The 16,724-nt window shown below is 35.8% G+C and overlaps 1 protein-coding gene across 1 annotated transcript in view; it reads left to right on the top strand.

Moving 5' to 3' along the window:
• The window catches only part of LOC124158119 (spidroin-1-like), a 397,978-nt gene that overhangs the window by 45,645 nt on the left and 335,609 nt on the right, over positions 1-16,724 (top strand). The gene's annotated exons all lie outside the window — the stretch shown is intronic.

Here is a 16,724-nt window from a genome sequence, read left to right on the forward strand (position 1 = left end):
GCACGGAATTGACCCATCCCTCTCATCTAATCGTGGATATAGTTATATGATTAGAAAAATATATTTTTTAGCATTTTTTGTGGGCATTCATATATAAAATTGGAAATGCGCTACCTGGTTATTGTGTAGTACTTCAAACAAAAATGAACGTTTGAAATCATGTAATATTATTCGAATAAACGAAATTTTGTGACTTTTACTTTTTTTTGCCGCTGAATGAGAAGTCTCCTCTTTCAATTTTTTATGCCAAGTTGGACGGTAACTTTTTTATATAATACTTGATCTCGTGCATCCAATCTGAAAATTTCTTAAATCTTTAAGTTTCGCTTACTAATTGAAACATAGCTGAGACTTGAGCCCTTAGAGGTATTGATTTTAACGTAAACTTATCGAATGAGCGTTAGTTTATGATTATAAACCACATTGAAATGGGTGAATAATGTTGTTTACATTGCAATGAAAATTATGCTTGCCTTTGTAGCGTAATTAATGCTACGGTCCTTGTATGGAAAACTTGACTGTTAACAACAAGGAATTTAATTATGACGGCTTCAAAATTAATAGTGCACTTTCGACGAAGGTATTTTATGAGTTTACCGTAAAGGGCCACTTATTCGATCTGCCTTGATCGGCAATGGGAGACATTTGTATTTGAGGTTGAATTAGCTTCTTTTTACGCTTTCAGAAAATCCCTGTTGTTCCAATTGATTCACCTGATAACTGATTGCATGAAGAGCATTTTGTTCATATACATCAAGGATAAGGTTCACTATGAAAAAATATTTTGTTTAGCCGGGATTCGAACCCAGATCTCCCGATTGCCGGTCAAGCGTGCTAACCAATTACACCATCAAGTCATCTTTAATTGCCTAGCACGACAGCTATCGGGAGATCTAGGTTCGCATCCCGGGTGAGCCAAGTATTTTAAAATGGCGAACTTGATGTAAATAACTTTGCACCCGTGCACCTGAGTGCGCACAAGCTCCCTGGTTTCAAGCAATGTTTAACATTCCGTTTGTTCATGGTATTCATCCAACCATTGCAAAAGTCTTTTTTAGTTTATAGTCAATGATGAAATGACATATATTTTTGGGGGAAACTTATTGGATGCACGCGAAACCTTTTTGACATGCTGCTGATTTGAAAACTGATCAATGCGCATGCACTAAATTGCAACGTGCATTATATTTCTTAGATTGGTTGTGCGGTAATATATATCACAGGTAGGTATGACCTTGCCAATTGATGCTCGTTCAGTTTTATGCGTCTAGATCAAAAAGGAGTTAAAAGTAGTTGGGACGTAGTAAATTATTTTACCATGAAGTAGACGAATTTCTCTGAGGTTTTCTAGAAGTAGCGGAAGCCTACGATTTTTCGCTTTTAGGTGGCACTCTATAGCACATAGAAAAGCCCATGGGAATTTATCGTGACTTTCATTGAAGCTTGGAGGAAATTTCGCGTTTTGTGGCTTTAGATTGGCATTTACGTCCTCCACACGCTGCAATTTCATTCTCACCCGGGTGTGCGGAATAGATTTTCTTTTTCAGGGAACGCCAATATTTGTTTAGCTCGCCTGATTGGATTGCAAATTTGCACCGAATCGATGCGGAGTAGGGGTACCTTTTGATCTCCAAGACTTGTCTATTAGCGTCCCTTTACGGTTAAGGAGTTCGGAGTGAAGTTTTTTTTCACCCTTCGATCTACTTTTTCCCAACTCCCAACTCATTTTCGGGAAAAAAAAATCCTGAATTTGCATTCTTCGGCTCAATCGATAGAGTCGCCCACCCTCTCCCCCGTTCCCATCTATGGAGCCTCATCGAATTAGTATCGGGTGCCTAACAATCGGTCGCAAGGAGGAGGACAACAAAGCAGCCTGATAACCACGCCAAATGACATCGCTGCTATCCATCCTGCATTCATTCCGCATCTCTACATTTCCATCCTTCACGCCCTTGCTTTCTAGCACCCCTTTCTCTCGTTTTCTTGCTATCTTCCTTCTCTTCTTCGGTCGTATCTCCGTAGTGTCAAAATGAAAGCATGGGTGTGTTACGCATGACTCGCTATCCGCATGCGAGCCTCCACCTCTGTGATGAGGTATCCGTTAACTTTTTCCACCTGTGAGCATGCTGAGATTTAATTTTATATTGACAATTAATGTGTATGGATATTTTCCTTATTAGTAATCATTTAGAGTGAACTTTTATCATTTCATCATTGATATTATTCTTCCAGATAGCAATGAACATTTTTAGGTATTTCTAATATTATTAGTTCTATAGTGACGTGTCAGTGGATATAACCATTATTTATTTCTCCCCGGCTAACTTCCTTCTTCTATTAAATCATATTTCCATAGATAACTCAAGGCATTGGAATTCTAAGATTAGTATACTGTAGCCCTCATTTATACTTCTCCCAAGCTTGCTCCTTCAGTTCCCTCGTGTCCTTCTTCCTTTCGATTTTCTTTATCTTCCCAATGACATTTTTTCTTGGATTTCTGCAACCAACCAAACTTAGGCCGAATTCAAATGTGATTGACGGTAGCTTTAACCCGCCGACAAATACGACTGGTGAGAAAATTTCTCTCTTTCATATTTTCATATTTATTAAATCGTCTAAGCTATCCTTCGATTTTCACCCTCATCAATAAGATGGTGATACATAATCAACAGAATTAGTGCTTAAAATGATTGGTTTAAAAATTCTTATTCATGCAAAGGATCTCTGTCAGTTACAGCAATCATACCTAGTATTTTTATATAACAGAAATAACAATAAAGGAGGATGGAAAAGATAGGTATTCCCAACTGTTGTTTTAATAGACTTTTACCATTTTGTGCCAGACGATGAGTAAATGAAAGAAATAGCAGTTTTATCCATTGGTTGGACATGTTTATAATTGTAATTTCGGTTGAGCGTGTTTTCATATATCATCATCATTAGTCAGCAATCCTAAGATTGGTTTGACGCAGCTTTTCATTCCTCTCTCCTATCCGTTAACCTTTTCCAAACGATGTGTTTCTTCTCTTTTACATCCTTCATAACCTGTCCTATGTAATTGATTCGGGCATTTGTAACATAAGCGGTTATATTTAAAAATGTAATTATAAAAATTATTTTTTTATATTCTTGTCGTTAAATATTCTTACTTTCCTGTTATTTAAAAGGGAATACTCATCATAGAATATAGAACGTGAGGGTAGTCTGAAGTAAGCGTGAAGTATTAACAAGTGATTTTTACTTTCATAAATCCATTCTATCAAGTCAAATCTCCGGCTGTTGATGTTGTCCTTATTTTAAATCTATCTAGTAAAGCGCCTTTCCCTGAATCCTGAAAGTATGTAAATAATGTTAAATTTTTCGTAGTTTGGCATATGACTTTTATGAGATGTTAATTAACAGCTGTAATTTTGAGATTATTCTCAGTTAATTCTAACTTAATTACGGACAGGACCGGAACATGGAATTTAGTCAGGTTGGGCAAAGATCAATTTGCCGCCTCCACTCCCCGATCCCCTCTCGCTCCCTTCCTCTCTCCCACCATTAAAATATAAAACATCTGTAAGCTATTTTTTTGAGATGAATTAATTTAAATTACGCACTATATGTTTGCCATTAAGAATTTTCATGAATATTATTGTCCGATAATTTAAAATTAATGATCAATTTTTCATAATTTCATTAGAAAAATTAAATAACTTTTTCAATAAACTTTGATAATTTTTCCTCCCCCTTAAATATGCCGCCTGGGGCACGTGCCCCCTTTGCCTCGCTCTAGTTTCCGGCTTGATTACGGGTAAATGCTAACAAAATTATCGGAGAAAAATGACTTTTATGAGAAATTAACTAGACAGCTGTAGTTAAGAGGTTATATCAATTTTGATCAAAAGTAACGTAGTTACGGGTAAAAAGCTTAGTTTGGTTGAAATTGAACCCCGATTCCTTCACGTGCCTCTCATCGCCAAATCTTAGCTCCTGCGTCCCCAAACCATGCATCCATCGCTTCCATTCTCTTCCCTCGTCTCATTTCTCCTACCTCGGGGTCATGCGACTCTTTCCTCCCCCATGTCCGAATACCCTCCATCCCTACTCCACCTGAATGGTTCTTCACACCCTCATTCCTTCCTATCCACTGATCTTCCAATCCATCATTCCTCTTTTGATGAAACAGCCGCTCAGAATTATGGGTAGCGGGGTGATTGATTTTTTCCCCTCTCCTTGTTCGAGGCCTACTAGTGTGTGTCTGTTTGTACGTGTGAGTTGTGCATGGGGGCTTCTGTGAGGAGAGGTGGTTTCAGAGACTGCAGTGGGGGTGTGGCGAAAGACTAGAGTGTAGGCATGCGGGGAGGCTCGGGCCAGGAAGATAGGGGTTGACGGTTTGAGTTTCGGGGGAAGGTTCAAAGAAAGGGGTGTGAGAAAACACACACTGCGGATGGCATTCCCAGTAGGCCAATGGGTTTCTCTCTCCTTTTCACTCAGGCTTTCTATTACTCTCTCTCGGAGAGTGGGAAAGGGCACGGTAGGGGTGAGTGGAAGAGGTGCTCTGGATATTTGGTGAGTTGGAGGGTAAAACTCGGTGAGGAGGTGAGGTTTGAAGGCGTGAAATGACGTTCGAATGTTCAGAGAAAAAAATTCTATTTGTACTCTTTTTTTAAAAACACGAGATATTATTTTATCATTATTATCAATTTTGCATAGTGTTTTCTCTATTATTTGTTTACGTTCTTTGATATTGATATTTTTATCGATTATTGCTTCCATGTAGTCAAGGTTGATACGTATTGCAAACACAATATTTCTTTGCATTAACTTTCTAAAAAAATACTTAGGTATTCCTTATTATTAACAAGCAGTAACGGCAACGATTAACCCCTTTGCAGTTGAGTAATTGTGCAAGAGGTATGAAGCAAAATATGTCATAATTTACGATGATAGGCTTAAAATTTGTTCCCAGCTGAGGCTTACAGCTTATTTGCTCGATAATAGGAGACAGTTTTATCTCGAGGATGGCCTCTTTTAATCAGGGGGAAATACTATGACGTCCTCACTATGATAGCGTTTATAATCAGTGAGAGAAGGATGAAAAAGACTTTAAGGATTCGTTTTGAAAATGAAGAAGATTACGTTTGTATTTACATAGTTTAAAATTTATAAAAAATTAACTATGTATTGCTTTTCTTTAAAAATTTATTTTCCACCTGAGATAACTTTTCTTGGCAATTAAATGCATTCTACTTATCCTATATAGCGTGGCGCCCATATTTATTAATAAAAGGTGCGGTTTCTTAAGGAAAAGCTTGAGCAGCGGGTTCGTCGGTGAGATTATTTAGAGCACCAGGCGATTCGACGTCATCACGGGAGAAGAATGACGGGGGATGGAAAAGTCGGGGGAAGAGGGAGAGTTGGAGAAGCTTCGAGAGGCGATGTTGAAAGGCAGAGAAGGAAAGGTGGGGTGTGATTGGATTGGTGGAGGGACGCTTGGAGTTGTCGATGAAATTAGCAAGGCGAATTTTTATCCCGGGCCGCAGCAATGATAGCGAATCATGAGATGGTGAGAGACCGTGCAAAATCGTTAATGGTACTGCAACCGTACGCCACCCTTTTGGTTTTATCCACAAAACCGTGGCGTTTTTCTCTGATATGCTGGTGTACTGAGGAATCATTAATGTCGAAGTCAATTAACGGAAAAATATTCCAAAGTGGTGAATGGCGTTGGTTTTTTGATTCTGCACGGCTTTTTCGTAAAAAGAAAATAAAAAATAATGGTAAATAATAGAAAAATAGTGATAAATTGTTTATAATATTCATTTGTGGTTCTTATTGATGAGAGGAATTTTGAAATATGTCACTCAACCTGATATTAGCATAGATGCTGAAATAAAATAATTCCAAATTTGTAACTGAAGGTGACCTGCGTGCTGATAATTACTTTTTTTTCAGTATTTTCCCTGGGATAAACTGCTGTAGACCGGTTATGTTTGTATTTGGAGTTATGAAGTTTTTCAATAAATGAGACTCGATTGTTCCGATCGGCAAGCCACCCACCATGGCTTCTCAAGCTTCACTTGTTTAGCTCGGAGGGGTTGTCTCCTTATCCTGCCGCCGGCCAGTCGGCTCGTTGAACTCTAAAGCCACGGTGTCTAAGGCAATGGGTTTAATACACCACAAGACCGATGCTATTTTCTGTCCTAAAAAATTCCATTTGTATTTCCTTCGCGTATTAGCTTTTAAAAGAGCCCAATCAAAATTTACCTTTCGTTGATGACATGTATTACTTAATATCCTGTGAAAATATGCTTGAGCCATGGTTGTGGTTTGACATTAACTTTTCAATAGGTTTCTCACCTAAGGTATTCCAGCTTGTTTTTATTGCTAATTATGAAATCTGGTTTAAACGAATCAAATGTTTACGTTATAAATGCGTCTCATGGATGCATGTAGATAATGACAGTTTCATGAGGTTAGATTGAATTTTGAAATTAAGAAAGTAAGATCTCGAACGAGCCATATTCTCGACAAAAAAAAACATTTCCGCGAGTGCCGTTTCGCCGGAAGTATCTCGACTTTTATTATTCAGGAATACATCGCCGCGATGATGGGATCATGGGAGACTTTTGTGTTTCCGCGAGTGCCAGCGCTTCAGCGGCGGCGGGCCTACTTTCGGTCGAGCTGCAATCAATCTTTCACGATCTTCAGAGGTCGCTCTTCGGTGAAACTCGAGTCGTACCCTAGAACCGCAGTAGTAATTTCGGAAGCGAGCGACTGCCGAGGTCACCTGTGACACTTAGGACAAGTGGGTAATTAGGGCAAGACGGGTATAAGGTTAGAAGCGGATGGAGGGAGAAACTCGTAGTCAGCCTAGGCCGCCTGCAGGCACCTATGGATCTAAAGTTTAATGTCCCATCCGACCAACGACGGTGTAATGCTATTGCATAATCCTCCGCGCAGGTAAGAACAGGGATATAGTAGTTATACCCTAACGCTCTATGAGGGAAGAATGAAGGTACTTGGATAGGGTAATCAGCTCAGTAATCCAGGGGCTAAAAGCTCTATTATGCCTTTCATATGGGGTTATGGAAATTCCCTTGGTCATTGTTGAAAAAGATGGAAATGATGTACTTAGTGCTCATATCCTCATTACATATATAAAAGCTGCAAATTCATTAACGTCCCTATAATAGCTGCAAACTAATTCACTGATTGTGTGATTGATACAAATTAGTAGCCCAAACTGTGATAGGTGTGGGTATATGGAATATTGGACGTAAAAGTAAAAAAAAATTCATCGGGAGGAAAAATCTGAAATTTTTAAAAAGTCGATTACTTTTCGAGATATATCGACTTGAATTAACATGGGAGCCTTATGGGACTAAAATGTTTTAGGTTTTTTTCGGTATTTATAAATGCGTCAGGAACATGAGATTCCCTGGACGAAAACTAGATTTTTTGGTTGATTTTTCAGTGTGGTTGTCATTGCGATTAATTAATATTTAGTATTTTTTATGATTTTTTGAAAGTGCCCCATGCTTTTCTTATGGCACTACGTTAAGATTTTTTTTGACCAACTTGCAATCATCACAGGACAAATTCCTTGAAACGCAAGATACTAGATTTTTTGGTTGATTTTTTGGCTATCTCGGAATTTTCATATGTCGAAACAATTCCGAGGAATAAACGATTTCGACTTTCCATTGTAGAGGTGGTCGAATTTTCAATCTTGGATTTCGGCGTTGAGACATGTGCCATATGAAAATTTGGAATCTTTAAGAAAAACCGTTAGAGGGTTCTCCGAACCCTCACGTTTGAGCTTACTTTCGCCGTATCCCTCTTGGTTAATTAATAATTAAATTCCGAAAAATGTCCTGCAAGCGAAAAATCATTGTCGCCATTTTTTTGTGGAGCATGCAATCTTGAATATCTTAGCAACCGTTTAAGCTAGAGGAATGAAATTTTCAGAGTAATAATATTATTAAAATGGTCAACTTTTGCAATGATGACCATTCCGCTCGATCGATTCATGTGCGAGTTATATCGATACGAATCTCCTTGGATACGCTTTAATCGCTAATAACTTTTTTATTAATCAAGTTTTGAACATGAATGTCATACAAAATACGACTGAAAATGTCATTCATCCGACAAAAGTTAAATCAGGCGAATCGATTGATTAGACTCGAAGTTATGATCGATACAAGGTTGTATTCGATTGAGCCATTTTTTGGGCTTATTTACATAGTTACGGAAATAAAAATTTTAACAATATGTAAGGAAAAAAATGAATTATGCGCACACCTAAATAATTTAGATGAATTATGTTTCCTACTGAAGATACATCGATTTGAATTTATATCTTTTTGTATTAGGCCCCCGTAAGAAATACACGCATCCCGTCCAATTACGTCACCAATATAAGAACATAGGCTAAATTTTGAAAGCGGGGATATTAGAGAAGGCAGGGATAAGGGAGTGACCATAGAAGGGATATCAACAGGATTGCGGATTTTACAGTACAGATGTCAGCAGTGTCTAAAGTACGATTCGATTAGTATAGCAAATACGCAAATTGGCATAACTTGATAAGTGTGTACGTTGGACCAATGAAACTTGGTAAACCGGTACATCTTGGTATTCCTCACGATACTCTATGGTAGTATGTTTTGTATTCAGTCTCACGTTCGATATATATCGAATCTACTTTTTCTTAAAATATATCGAATTGCTATAACATGTAGGATTTAACATTCAAGGACATAGTTTACTAGGGATTAAATATTAGATACCCATAGACTGGATTTAAAACCAATAGCATTGCGGATTTTACAGTACAGATGTCAGTATGATCGAAAAATCGATTCGATTATTATAGCAAATACGTAAATGGGCATAACTTCCATAGATTTACCGTTGGATCAATGAAAATTGGTGATTGGGTACATATTGGTATTCCTCACGATGCCCAATGAAAATTTGTTTTGTACGTAGTCTCACATTCGATATATATCGAATCTACTTTTTCTTAAAATGTATCGAATTGCTATAACATGTAGGATTTTACATCCAAGGACATAGTTTACTAGGGATTAAATAGTAGATACCCATTGCCTGGATATTAAACCAATAGCCTTGCGGATTTTACAGTACAGATGTCAGTATGATCGAAAAATCGATTCGATTATTATAGCAAATACGTAAATGGGCATAACTTCAATAGATTTACCGTTGGATCAATGAAATTTGGTGAATGGGTACATATTGGTATTCCTCACAATGCCCAATGAAAATTTGTTCTGTACATAGTCTCACATTCGATATATATCGAATCTACTTTTTCTTAGAGTATATCGAATTGCTAATACATGTAGGATTTTACATCCACAGGCATAGTAGACCAGGTATTAAATAGTAGATACCCATAGACTGAAAATTAAACCAATGGGATTGCGGACTTTACCGTACAGATGTCAGTATGATCGAAAAATCGATTCGATTATTATAGCATATACACATATTGGTGTATAGTGTATCCGTTGGACCAATGAAATTTGGCGAATGTGCACATCTTGGTAATCCTCACACTGCCCAACAGAAATATGCTTTGTATGTTGTCTAACGTGCGATATATATCGAATATGCTTTTTCTTCAAATATATCGAACCGCTATAACACATAGGTTTTTTCATCCAAGGGCATAGTTGGCCAGGTATTGTATAGTAGATACACATACTGAAAATTAAACCAATAGCATTGCGGATTTTACAGTACAGATGGCAGTGTAATCGCAAGATCGATTCGATTATTCTATCAAATACGCAAATTTGCAAAACTTGATTAGTTTATACGTTGGACCAATGAAATTTGGCAAATGGGTACATCTTGGTATTCCTCACAATGCCCAAATGAAACATATTTTGTGTATAGTCTCACGTTCGGTATTAATCGAATCTACTTATTCTTAAAATATATCGTATTGCTATAACATATAGGATTTTACATCCAAGGACATAGTTGACCAATATAATTATGTGGAAGATAGCCATAGACTGTAAGTTAAATCAATAGCATTGCGGATTCAACGATACAAATGCCAGTATAATCGAAGAATGGATTCGATTATTATAACAAATACATAACATTGGCACAAGTTGAATAGTGTATCCGTTGGACCAATTAAATTTGGTGCTTGGTACATCTTGGTATTCCTCACAATTCCCAAAGGTAATATGTTTTGCATGTTGTCTCACGATTGATGCATATCGAATATGCTTTTTCTTAAAATATATCGAATCGTTATAACATAGGATTTTGCATGCACGTACATAGTCGACCAGGAATGTTAAAGTTGATGATCAAAGATTGGAAGGTAAATCAATCGGATTGCGTATTTTCAATGCACGTGTCAGTATACTTGATAATTCGATACGATTATGATAGCAAATATGCCAAATCTTTTTTGCAAATTGGAATATCTTGAGAATAACTATTATTTAAGACCAAAGAAATTAGAGGAATCGTTACAATTCAGTATTTTACAAACTGCATTATGGACATTCGTTTTGCAAGTGGATTATCTTTATATATTTATCTAAAGAATCTGCGTTGTATTTTCAAGAGTGGCTTATCACAATGCTTATGGACTTTAACAGTTGAAAAATAACCACATAATCAACACTCTCTTGAAATTTTTAAAACCTTATTCCGATTATGTGTCAATGGTTAACTTAATGGATCAAAGAATCAATTATCCGTCAAATAAAATCATATTGAAAATAACAAATATTTCTAACAGTGAACAATTTAGTTCCTTACCCTTTCAAAAAACGGCGGGGAAATTTTTGAATATTAAACCACTTATGGGCACATGACTCGAAAATATGTGACACAACTATGTTTCCTACCCCCCTAATTACCCGCTTGATGAATTCAAGCGCCCAATCGACTCGTTAACGTCCCTATAATAGCTGCAAACTAATTCACTGATTGTGTGATTGATACAAATTAGTAGCCCAAACTGTGATATGTGTGGGTATATGGAATATTGGACGAAAAAGTAAAAAAAAATTCATCGGGAGGAAAAATCTGAAATCTTAAAAAAGTCGATTACTTTTCGAGATATATCGACTTGAATTAACATGGGAGGCTTATGGGACTAAAACTTTTTCACTTTTATTATGTATTTCTAAATATGTGAGGAACATGAGATTCCCTTGACATAAACTAGATTTTTCGGTTGATTTTTTAATGTGGTTGTCATTTCCATAAATTGATATTTAGTATTTTTTATGATTTTTTGAAAGTGCCCCATGCTTTTCTTATGGCACTACGTAAAGAATTTTTTTGACCAACTTGCAATCATCGCAGGACAAATTCCTTGAAACGCAAGATACTAGATTTTTTGGTTGATTTTTTGGCTATCTCTGAATTTTCATATGTCGAAACAATTCCGAGGAATAAACGATTTCGATTTTCCATTGTAGAGGTGGTCGAATTTTCAATCTTGGATTTCGGCGTTGAGACATGTGCCATATGAAAATTTGGAATCTCCAAGAAAAACCGTTAGAGGGTTCTCCGAACCCTCACGTTTGAGCTTACTTTCGCCGTATCCCTCTTGGTTAATTAATAATTAAATTCCGAAAAATGTCCTGCAAGCGAAAAATCATTGTCGCCATTTTTTTGTGGAGCATGCAATCTTGAATATCTTAGCAACCGTTTATGCTAGAGGAATGAAATTTTCAGAGTAATAATATTATTAAAATAGTCAAATTTTGCAATGATGACCATTCCGCTCGATCGATTCATGTGCGAGTTATATCGATACGAATCTCCTTGGATACGCTTTAATCGCTAATAACTTTTTTATTAATCAAGTTTTGAACATGAATGTCATACAAAATACGACTGAAAATGTCATTCATCCGACAAAAGTTAAATCAGGCGAATCGATTGATTAGACTCGAAGTTATGATCGATACAAGGTTGTATTCGATTGAGCCATTTTTTGGGCTTATTTACATAGTTACGGAAATAAAAATTTAAACAATATGTAAGGAAAAAAATGAATTATGCGCACACATAAATTATTTAGATGAATTATGTTTCCTACTGAAGATACATCGATTTGAATTTATATCTTTTTGTATTAGGCCCCCCTAAGAAATACACGCATCCCGTCTATCTACGTCACCAATATAAGAACATAGGCTAAATTTTGAAAGCGGGGATAGTAGAGAAGGCAGGGATAAGGGAGTGACCATAGAAGGGATATCAATAGGATTGCGGATTCTACAGTACAGATGTCAGCAGTGTCTAATGTACGATTCGATTAGTATAGCAAATACGCAAATTGGCATAACTTGATAAGTATATACGTTGGACCAATGAAACTTGGTAAACAGGTACATCTTGGTATTCCTCACGATACTCTATAGTAGTATGTTTTGTATTCAGTCTCACGTTCGATATATATCGAATCTACTTTTTCTTAAAATATGTCGAATTGCTATAACATATAGGATTTTACATCTAGGGACATAGTTGACCAGGAATTTTAAAGAAGTTACCCATACACTGAATGTTAAACCAATAGCATTGCGGATTTTACAGTACAGATGTCAGTATGATCGAAAAATCGATTCAAGTATTATAGCAAATACACAAATTGGTATAACTTGAAAAGTATACCCGTTTGACCAATGAAATTTGGCGAAGGTGCACATCTTGGTATCCCTCACAATGTCGAACAGAAATATGTTTTGTATGCAGTCTAACGTGCGATATATATCGAATATGCTTTTTCTTCAAATATATCGAACTGCTATAACAAATAGGATTTTGCATCCAAGGGCATAGTTGACCAGGTATTATATAGTAGATACCCATAGACTTTAAGTTAAACCAATAGCATTTCGGATTTTACAGTACAGATGTCAGTATGATCGAACAATCGATTCGATTATTATAGGAAATACGTAAATTGGCATAACTTCAATAGATTTACCATTGGATCAATGAAATTTGGTGACTGGGTACATATTGGTATTCCTCACAATGCCCAATGAAAATTTGTTTTGTAAGTAGTCTCACATTCGATATATATCAAATCCACTTTTTCTTAAAATATATCGAATTGCTATAACATGTAGGATTTAACACACGAGGACATAGTTGACCAGGAATTATATAGAAGATAACCATAGACTGGAAATACAACCAATAACATTGCAGATTTTACAACACAGATGGCAGTATAGTCGAAAGTTCGATTCGATTTATATAGCAAATACGCAAATTGGCATATATTGATAAGTATACCAGTTGGACCAATGAAATTTGGCGAAGGTGCACATCTTGGTATTCCTCACGATGCACAACAGAAATATGTTTTGTATGTAGTCTAACGTGCGATATATATCGAATATGCTTTTTCTTCAAATATATCGAACTGCTATAACATATAGGATTTTAAATCCAAGGGCATAGTTGACCAGGTATTATATAGTAGATGCCCATTGACTGAAAATTAAACCAATAGCATTGCGGATTTTACAGTACAGAGGTCAGTATGATCGAAAAATCGAATCGATTATTATAGCAAGTACGTAAATTGGCATAACTTCAATAGGTTTACCGTTGGATCAATGATATTTGGTGAATAGGTACATATTGGTATTCCTCACAATGCCCAATGAAAATTTGTTTTATACGTAGTCTCACATTCGATATATATCGAATCAACTTTTTCTTAAAATATATCGCATTGCTATAACATGTAGGATTTTACATCCAAGGACATAGTTGACTACGGATTAAATAGTAGATACCCTAAGACTGGATTTTAAACCAATAGCATTGCAGATTTTACAGTACAGATGTCAGTATGATCGAAAAATCGATTCGATTATTATAGCAAATACGTAAATTGGCATAACTTCAATACTATATCCGCTGGACCAATGAAATTTGGCGAATGTGCACATCTTGGTATTCCTCACACTGCCCAATAGAAATATGTTTTGTACGTAATCTCACATTCGATATATATCGAATCAACTTTTCTTGAAATATATCGAATTGCTATAACATATAGGATTTTACATCCAAGGGCATAGTTGACCAGGTATTATATAGTAGATACCCATACACTGCATTTTAAACCAATAGCATTTCGGATTTTACAGTACAGATGTCAGTATGATCGAAAAATCGATTCGATTATTATAGCAAATACGTAATTTGGCATAACTTCAATACTATATCCGCTGGACCAATGAAATTTCGTGAATGGGTTAATCCTGGTATTCCTCACAATGCCCAATGGAAATATCTTTTGTATGTAGTCTCAAGTTCGATATATATCGAATCTACTTTTTCTTAAAAGATATCGAATTGCAATAACATATAGGATTTTACATCCAAGGACATAGTTTATCAGGATTCAAATAGAAAAGACCCGTAGACTATAAGTTGAACCAAAAATTTTGCTGATTTTAAAGTGCAGATGTCAGTATAATCGAAAGATCGATACGATAATTATAGCAAATACGAAAATTGGCATAACTTGATTGCTATATAAGTTGGACCAAAGAAATTTTGAGAATGGGTACATCATGATATTTCCCACAATGCCAAATAGAAATATGTTTTGTATTTGGTCTCACATGCGATATATATCGAATCTTCATTTTCCAAATTATATCGATTTGCCTTAACATTTAGGATTTTACATCCACAGGCATTGTTGACCAGGAATTATAGAGTAGATGACTATTAACTTGAATTATAATATACAGCGTTGCGGATTTTACAGTGCAGATGGCAGTTTAATCGAAATATCGAATCGATTATTGTAGCAAATATGCAAATTGGCATAACTTGAATAGTATATACGTTGGACCAATGAAATTTGGTGAATGGGTACACAATGGTATTCCTGACAATGCCAATATGGAACATTTTTTGTATGTAGTCTCTCATTCGATATATATCGAATCTGCTTTTTCTTAAAATATATGGAATTGTTATAACACATCGGAATTTACATCAATGGGCAAAGTTGACCAGGAATTATATGGTGAATGGCCATGGACCGGAATTAAAATCAAACGCATTGCGAAATCTACATTTCAGATGCAGTATAATCGAATGATCGAATCGATTATTATAGAAAATACGCAAAATGGCATAACTTGATTCGTATATCCTTTGGACCAATGAAATTTGGTGAATGTGTACATCCTGATACTTTTCACAAAGCCCAATCGAATATGTTTTCCATTTACTGTCTCATTAGATGTATATCGATTCAGCGTTTTCTTAAAATATATATTGAATTGCTATAACACGCAGGATTTTACATCCACGGGCGTATTTGACCATGAATTATAGGGTAGATGACCTAACGGGAAGATAAATCAATAGGATACCGAATTTATATTCTCACATGTGAGTACACTTGACAATTCGTTATGATTATGGTAGCAAATATGCTAATTTGCGTATATTTATTACTATTGATGTTAGACCGAAGTAATTTTATGAATATGTTTATTAAAGCATTGTTCATGCTGCACCAATGAAATATATTCGCTTTTTATGCTCCCATTCGACACATATCGAATCTACGTTTTTGTAAAATATATCGAACTGCTATTACTTACCGAATATAACATCAACGGGGACAGTTGAACATTCTTCGGTTCTTTCTCCAATTCAATTTTCATAACCGTATTAATATATTTTTGTAATCAATGCGTTTTGTTGTTATAAACCTTCCTTAGATATAAAAAAAAATGACAGCATTGAGAGACATACATCGTCAGAGAAATCCGAACATTACTTCATTATTCCAGACATATTTATTCAGATAATCATTTCATTAGTCTCTGTTCGTTTATTTTCTAATAATGATGTATTTAATTTCATTAAGTCTGCTGTATTCAAACGTTAAAAATCAAAAATGGAGGTGATACCATCCTGGGGTAAGGGCTAAAATAAGAAAAATCGGCTATATTTCATAAGTTCATCTATCGTACACTATATATTTTTCTACATTGCGTAAATCATTCATATCAAAACGGTTTCCCGAAGCATTGATCACCGTGGTTACTAAGAAGGTCTTAAGTATTGTTGACAGTGAATGAGCGTATTGCCCCGCATATTTCACTCATTTAAACGATATTTGGGGTGTTTCTTTCGCTTTTTGAACCACTTATGGGCATATGACTCGGAAACATGTAACACAACTATGTTCCCACCCCCCTAATTACCCGCTTGATGAATTCAAGCGCCCAATCGACTCGTTACATATTTAAAGTGGGAAAGTAATTGATTGATTGGGTGATTGACACAAATTAGTAGCCCAAACTGTGATAGGTGTGGGTATATGGAATATTGGACGTAAAAGTAAAAAAATATTCATCGGGAGGAAAAATCTGAAAAGTTGAAAAAGTCGATTAGTTTTCGAGATATATCGACTTGAATTAACATGGGAGCCTTATGGGACTACGACTTTTTCGCATTTATTTTGTACTTTTAAACGCCCGAGGAACATTATATTCAATGGACATGGACTAGATTTTTTGGTCGATTTTTTGGTGTGGTTGTCATAGCGACGAATTGATATTTAGCATTTTTTATTACTGTTTTAATGCTCTCCATGCTTTTCTTATGGGAAAACTTTGGGAATTTTTTTGACCAACTTGCAATAATCGCACGACAAATTCCTTTGC

This window comes from Ischnura elegans, chromosome 4 (genome assembly GCF_921293095.1).
Source record: "Ischnura elegans chromosome 4, ioIscEleg1.1, whole genome shotgun sequence".
NCBI classification, from domain to species: domain Eukaryota; kingdom Metazoa; phylum Arthropoda; class Insecta; order Odonata; family Coenagrionidae; genus Ischnura; species Ischnura elegans.